The sequence below is a fragment of the Lemur catta genome, chromosome 5 (genome assembly GCF_020740605.2).
Source record: "Lemur catta isolate mLemCat1 chromosome 5, mLemCat1.pri, whole genome shotgun sequence".
NCBI lineage: Eukaryota > Metazoa > Chordata > Mammalia > Primates > Lemuridae > Lemur > Lemur catta.
The window spans coordinates 62,275,600-62,282,972 of NC_059132.1; the positions used below are offsets into that span (position 1 = coordinate 62,275,600).

The following is a 7,373-nucleotide window of genomic DNA, read 5'->3' on the forward strand; positions in this document are numbered from 1 at the left end:
AGACTGATACTAAGCTGTCAACAAACTGATTTTGTCCCCATGTATAAATGCCCTTGTCATTTAGTGGCAAGTATAACATACACCTTATGGGATAAATCACAAGGCCCCAGAGGTTTGTCAATGTCTCTTCACTATTCATAGTATCATATCTAAATAGAAGATTCTATCCATACTGATAATGTTGATTAACATAATAAATTAACCAGATCTATCCTGTCTTGTCATCAACAGATGGTTCCTGTTTTTCCCTCATATTTGTCTAAGAGCCCTCACTACAGACTACAGCTCTAAAATTGAGTGTTTTAGAAGAAGCATCAAAGAATCTCAATAACATATGGTACCTAACACCTGTCAAACTCCACCCAAGGACTGAATTGGGATTATCAAGTCTCTTTCAGTCCAGAAGTAGACTTAATGAAAGTGGAGCTTAATCCAAGATCAACCAAACAAGAACTAATTACCTAGGACTGAAATAACTGCTTTAATTGTGACTTCTTAAGCTTCATCTCTCAGTTGAACACTTTTTTGTTGTTGTTAGCATGAGGGTCTTCCAGCAAGGACTGGAAAACCTGTTAAACAAATTCTAAAAGAGCTGTAACACTTGGACACACTTTTAATTGGTATCTTGTTCTAACTGACCCCTCAGATTTCAGAAAAATATGTTATAAAAGACCTGGTAAATTGTCAAGAAAACTCAAAGGATAATGATTGTGTAAAAAAGATGTCATATATTGATTGATTTTACTATTTAAAATAGTAGTTGAATACTACTCAAAGTGAATTTACTAAGTTTCTTTACTTTTTGTTGTGATGTAGTTATTTGCCTAGGTTTAATACTCAATACCTTTTGTTGTATCTGTATAAATAAAACAGGCCAAGTAAAACAAAACTTACTATATCAGGAATAAAATCCTCAGTCTGGGTTTCTGAGCATTTTATTCAATGAAAGAGTTGGCTTATCCAAAAGTGAATAATGTTTGTGGTCATATTGTACTATGTGCTTTTAGACCATAATGTCTCAATGCGCTGAAAAAATCAAGGTCTTAGCTTCTGGACCTATCAAAGGACAAGACCAAATCAACTTTAATGGGTGGATGTGAATGAAAACATCATAGACAATGCTTCTGATGAGGATGCACAAAAGATAAACCAAACAATAAGAAGTTGACACCAAAAGAGGAACTTTGACATTACAGACAAGCAGAGCTGATGACAAAGATGTGACTCCTGGATGCTTGGAGCTTCATATACCCTCATGGTCTGGAGAAGCCACAACTGTGAGTCACACCCTGGGACTTCTGAATAGACTGGACTGATTGGACTCATTGATGTGGATGAATTGTTTAAAATACACTATTTCTATATTGTTTACCATGATAGTGATGGCTTATAGTTTAAACTTACCTGTATGATATGTTAGAATGAGAGAATTGAATATTCTACAGGTGACTTGTAGTGTGCATTGCAGTTTTTGCTTTGTTTGAGAACACTCAGCCACGCTATAGAAGGAAAAAAACAAAATGGGATGCATCATAAACTTATAAGATGTGTTAAGATAAGTAGTAAGTAGAGCAAGTGTATGTTACATATAGATAGAAAAGAATGGACGAGCCAGGAGGATCCTAATATTTTATGAGATAATAAATATACATGAAGCACTTAGGCACTAAATATACATCAGACATATGAAGCACTAAACATACAAAATCCCTCAAATACTCAGGATACACAAAATATGCATGAACACTCAGTGTTCACAGGGCCTTAATTTGGCCAACCATTGGTGTTATCCATCTTGACCTATGTGTTCTCTGCCTCAGATACACACATAAAATCCATGGCTGTTCAACAGTCTAATCAATAAGCTACAGCTGTGGTCAAACATACTTGTTCCTGTCCCTGTGTCTCTCTGGTAAGCATGTGTTGTTAACCCCAGGCACCTTCTGCCTGTAGAACCCTTGCTCAAACCTCAGTTCTGGTCTTTATATCCATACCATCAGAGGTAAAGGCTGACGTGGCAGAGAGGGGGCGGGGTGGGGGGTGGGGATGACATATGAACTTTGTAGGATTCAGATAATGTGGTTCTCCCACCTTACTTGCACTCTATCTTGTGTTACCTTACTGGTTTTCTTTATATCTTTCTCTACTTGCATCTCACTATGTATTTTAAATATTTAATAACCTGTGTGATTTGAGCATTTTAATTTGGTCTGTAAGCCTTTCTGTTGTGTGACTTCTGAGTAGTGTACTAGGAGGTACATTGCATCAAGGTAATTTCTCACAAGATAGATGGGATGGAGGATTCTGCAAATGTCAACCAGTTAACTGTTATGATCATGTCCCCCTGCTAGGTAACCAAGGGACATCTATACACAGCGGCCGAAAGCTGTCCATGAAATCCCACCATTTTCCCACTGATTTTTTTTATTTTAATTTTTTTATTGCAGCATATTTTGGGGGTACAAATGTTTAGGTTACATATATTGCCTTTGCCCCAGTCGATTTCCCATTGATTGTTTTTTTTTTTTTAATTTTTATTTTTTGGAGACAGAGTCTCATTCTGTTGCCTGGGCTAGAGTGCCGTGGCATCAGTCTAGCTCACAGCAACCTCAAACTCCTGCACTTAAGCAATCCTCCTGCTTCAGCCTCCCGAGTAGCTAGGACAACAGGCATGTGCCACTACGCCCAGCTAATTTTTTCTATATATTTTTAGTTGTTCAGATAATTTCTTTCTATTTTTTGGTAGAGACAGGATCTCACTCTTGCTCAGGCTGGTCTCGAACTCCTGACCTGGAGCAATCCTCCTGCCTCGGCCTCCCAGAGTGCTAGGATTACAGGCATTAGCCACTGTGCCCGGCCGATTTCCCATTGATTTTTAAGATCACTTTGCACAGTTTCAGCTTGCATGGTCATTTTTACCATCCCACATGACCATGCCAAGTGGCCACTGTTTATAATCTTTAAAGTAGGCTTGCAAACTCAAATGCCTTTAGGAGCCAGGAAGGGAGGTAAATGAGAAAAGCAGGCAAGATATAAGATGATCTATGACCACGGACTCCTGAGCCTTCGTGGAGAATGGTGGAAACTGTATCGCAGAAAGCACTGTCCTGTCCAAACAGGGCGGTCTCCGCTCAACTCTACTGGAGACACTCAGGAGAAATGCTGCCTGGGGTTGCCAGATCTGATTCTTCAAGAGATAACTGAAATCTGGATTTACATATAAAATAGCACAGTTTTTAAATAATGACAGTGATTCAGACTTAAATATTCTATGAGTCAAACAAACAAAATGCCACCAGGTAATAGCCTTCATTTTAAAACGCCTGCATTAAGAACATCTTTGAGTGGAAGATTAGCTGTCAGAGGTCTAGTACTAGGAAGAATGAGAAGTCAGATGACTAAAAAGCGTTAATGCTTCTTCTTACTTCCTTGCCTTATCTGTGGGCAGAGTAAACCAGAGATTATACCACTGCACCTTGCTATTAAGGACTTAACTCTGGAAGACAGTTCACTGCTTGAATGTATGTGGACTACCTCAAATGGGGAACGCCTGCCTAAGCACAAGTTGCTTATCGTTACATTAGCTAGATGAAAAAGAAAGCAGGATTCTTAAAGGATAGGAAATAGGTAAATTTTGTTGAGTGTGTGGAACAGAAGATACAAAAATAAATTTTTGCTGCTAGGGGTAAAGTAAAGCCTACAACGATGCTGAGTCCCCAGGGTGCCACCACATGGAAGACTGAAGGGTCAAAGCACAAAAGTAGACTTCATCTACTTCATCATTGAGGATTATTTTTTTCTCTTCTGTTTCATATTTATTAGGTCATATACTGAGCCCCTGAACTGCCTATAGACTTGGCAAACTGCAGCTCAAATGTTTAACATATTGACTGCCACACCAGAAAAAAAAAATTTTCCTTGAGGCCATGGTGTTTTATTTCAAAAATAGAATAAAAACTTTGAAAATAAAATGATCCTTTCTAATTTAATGAAAAACTTGTTATATTTTATTGTTTTCTGTGTGTGAGTTATATGCAATTAAATAGTAAATATTAATTATAACAATACAAACATTAACAAGTAAGATTTTCACAAACCAATTGCAGGGTTTTGCCCAAGGGGCCACCCATCACGTACCACGTATGCTACAGCATGGCAGCGTGAGTTGCCTGCGCACCATGTGCCTCCCAAGGTAAAGAGATGCTTAAGTTACATATGCTTCCCGAGGCCTCGGGCTCAAAACTAGTGAGTTAAATACAACTCACATGGCAGTTAATGTGTTAAATAAGACTAGAAATTATCAAATCCACTTGTAGAACCATCCTTCCATATTGGAGGGAGATTAATCATGTAGACTTTGTATTTAACTAAACAATAGCAACCTCAACTTGTGTAAGTGAGGACTCTGAGTTGGAAGAAATTCTAGAGGCCCCTTAGTCAATCCCTCAACCAAAGCAAGAATTTCCTCTTCAAAACTCTTGACTAGAGACCATCTGGGCTTCTGCCTACAACACTCTCAAGGACTTGCCTCACCTTCTGTAAATCCAAGTGGTATCCTCCCGTACATACTCTGACATGCAGGAATGAAACAAACGCTAAGCCAAGGGTATGACCACCATCTTGCTCAATAAGAATAGAACAATTGCAAAGGGAAGGTTTGAGGTTAATACAGCACAATTGCAAAAAGAGGATCTCGAGCACAAATGTGATTGAGCCATATAAACATATCACTAATTTCAGTTTGAAAAGAATGTCCACCTAATGAGGAATCATTTGCTAGCTCTGAGAACCAAAACCAGTTTTTGGTGAAGGTGATCATGTATACAGAAGGCCACTGCTTTTTTGGAGTAGTTTTTTCCGTGTGTTTGATTTTAAACCAAAGCATTGCTTCCTTTTTAGAAATTATATTGACAATGTCACAGGAAATGTGGGGAAAATATGCATAACCCTATACCAAAATAAACTTTTATTTTTGCATCTTTCCCTCTGACCAACCCTTAATCAAATCCACACATAGTTTTACACAGCTGTGATCATAGGATTCATACCACTTGGTGTTGAGAAACACTGTCACTTTCTTACTATCCATTCTATCCTACTTTCTTGCTAATAGAACCCTGATTTTGCTCCAAGCGGTAATGTGCTCAGCCCCAGGTGATGACTCAAGTTTAGCAAACCAATCATGATCACCTACTGCTCATCTTCCCTTACAGCTAGGGGGTTATTTGGAAACTAGTTCTGGCCAAAGACACATAAGAGGATATCTGCTAGGGGTACTTTCAGGAAAGGTCTCACTTTCATCACAAAAGGGACTTCCCTTGCTCCTTGTTGCGTTGATCACAGACTTGATGGCTGGAGCTTTCGCAGCCACCCTGTGATCAAGAAGGAAAGCTCAAGAGAACTGCGGAGATGTTTGCTCTAGACCAAGAGGCTGGATTTCTTGTTTTATGAGAAAAATAAACTCTTTTTGCTTGAGCTACTGTGATCAGATTGTCTGTTACTTACAGCTGAATATAACTCTAATTGATTAAAAGCATTTTGTTTGTACTTAATTTCTTAATTATCCTCTGCAATAGATCACAACATTTAATTCTGTTGATATGTCACAATTTAAGCTCTTCTGTTGTTGAGGATGTAGGTTGTTAAAAATTTTGTGTTACAGATCATGTTTCAAAAAACATCTTTGTCCATTTAGCTTTTTCTTTTTATCAATACTGTGTTGAAAGTTATGAAAATCTATGGTTCCCAGCTGAGAGGTTGCCTTCTCTGGGAACCCTTTCTCCAACTCCCCTGAATTCTCAGGAAGACTAAGCCACTTCATGTGACACTTCCTCTGTGCAGCTCTGGCACTTTGTACCTGCTCCTATCACAGCACGTATTGTACTGGTCACAGCTGATTTCGCCACCGTACTGGGAGGCCTCTGGAAGGCAGAGTTCTTAAACTGTTCAATTTTGTATTCCTAGCATATAGTATCACACACAACCTACAGGTGGTACACAACAAATGCTTGTTAAATTAACCACATTTTATGTGTCTAACTTGTTTTGGAATAGGCTTTTTCTTCAGCTGCAATCATGTATCTGATCAAGAGCTTACACGTGTGCCTCCTTACTCTCACAGTTTCAAGTGCTGGGTTACTAACGAGTGAGGCAAGATCCCAGTGGTTTCCAGCCTGGTCTGCTCATGGGATTCACCTGCAGAGCTTTTAAACAACCCCAGTACGCAGGCCTCAGCTGAGAACAATGAAATCAGAATCTCTGCTGGTGGGATGTAGGTACTTGTGTTTGCAAAACTTCCCAGGTGATTCTAATATACAGTTAAGGGTGAGAACCACGAGTTTAAATAATGTGAGCCAGTTAATTTAAAAAAGCTTTTTCTCTGTGCCCACTATGTACTAAACAATGTGTTAGGCATTTAGAGGGGAGGCGCCTCAGAATCTCTATATTAGAAATAGTGCTTGCTCCCAAGAAAACAGCAATCCTTACAATTGCCATGAGCAATAGCAAACGGTCACGGTATCTAAATTGAATGGTTTAGATCAGGGTTTCACAACAGTGGCATTTTGGACCAGATGATTCTTGGTTGTGGGAGGCTGTCCTTTGCATTTTAGGATGTTCGGAAGCATCTCCAACCTCTACCCACTAGATACCAGTAGCAATCAACAGTCCCTCCCCCACCAATTATATCAACCAGAAATGTCCAGGCAAGTCCAAATGTCCCCTGGGAGTAAAATCATTGCCTGTTGAGAACCACTGATATGGATTTAGGTGTAGTGTTTTTGCTAGAATCCCCGGTGATCTGTATGCACATTAAAGTCTTAAAGTCTGAGAAACAAGCCCTGGTCTAGAGCAGGGGTTCTCCACGTGTGGCCCCCAATCAGCAGCATCAGCATCACCTGGGAACTTGTTGGAAATGTGTATTCTCAGGCCCCACCCCAGATCTACGGAATCCTCAAGGTTGTTTTCTTACCTGTGCTCAAGTTTTGGGGCCACTAACTAGCCTAAAGAGGAAAGGGAGATTGGGTGCATTAGAGCAATCGGAAAATTCTTAGGAGTAGAGCTTGATTTGGACCTTGAAATTTAATAGGCAGCGGAGGTGGGGGTATTCCAGGGGCAGGGAACAGTATTAGAGAAGGATTTTGAGATGTAAATTAGCTTAGACTCTTAAACTCCCAAGTCCCTCTTTTACTCCTTTAAGTTTTTTCCTTAACTTCTTCAATCTGTTTGTTTTCTTGTGTTTTCGATAGAAAGCAATTTCCTCCGCAATTTGTACTCTGTGATGTGTTCATCAACATGCTCAAGTAATTATTTAAGAACCTCAACAAAATGATCACTTGCAAAAACATAGGAATGTGTTTTTGAAAAGTTGTGCA

General features: G+C 39.4%; 1 non-coding gene across 1 annotated transcript; it reads right to left on the reverse strand.

Moving 5' to 3' along the window:
* Positions 1-541: 541 nt before the first annotated feature.
* Positions 542-603, reverse strand: LOC123639038. The gene has a single exon (XR_006735608.1). It is a non-coding gene; the product is annotated as a U7 small nuclear RNA (small nuclear RNA).
* Positions 604-7,373: the final 6,770 nt, after the last annotated feature.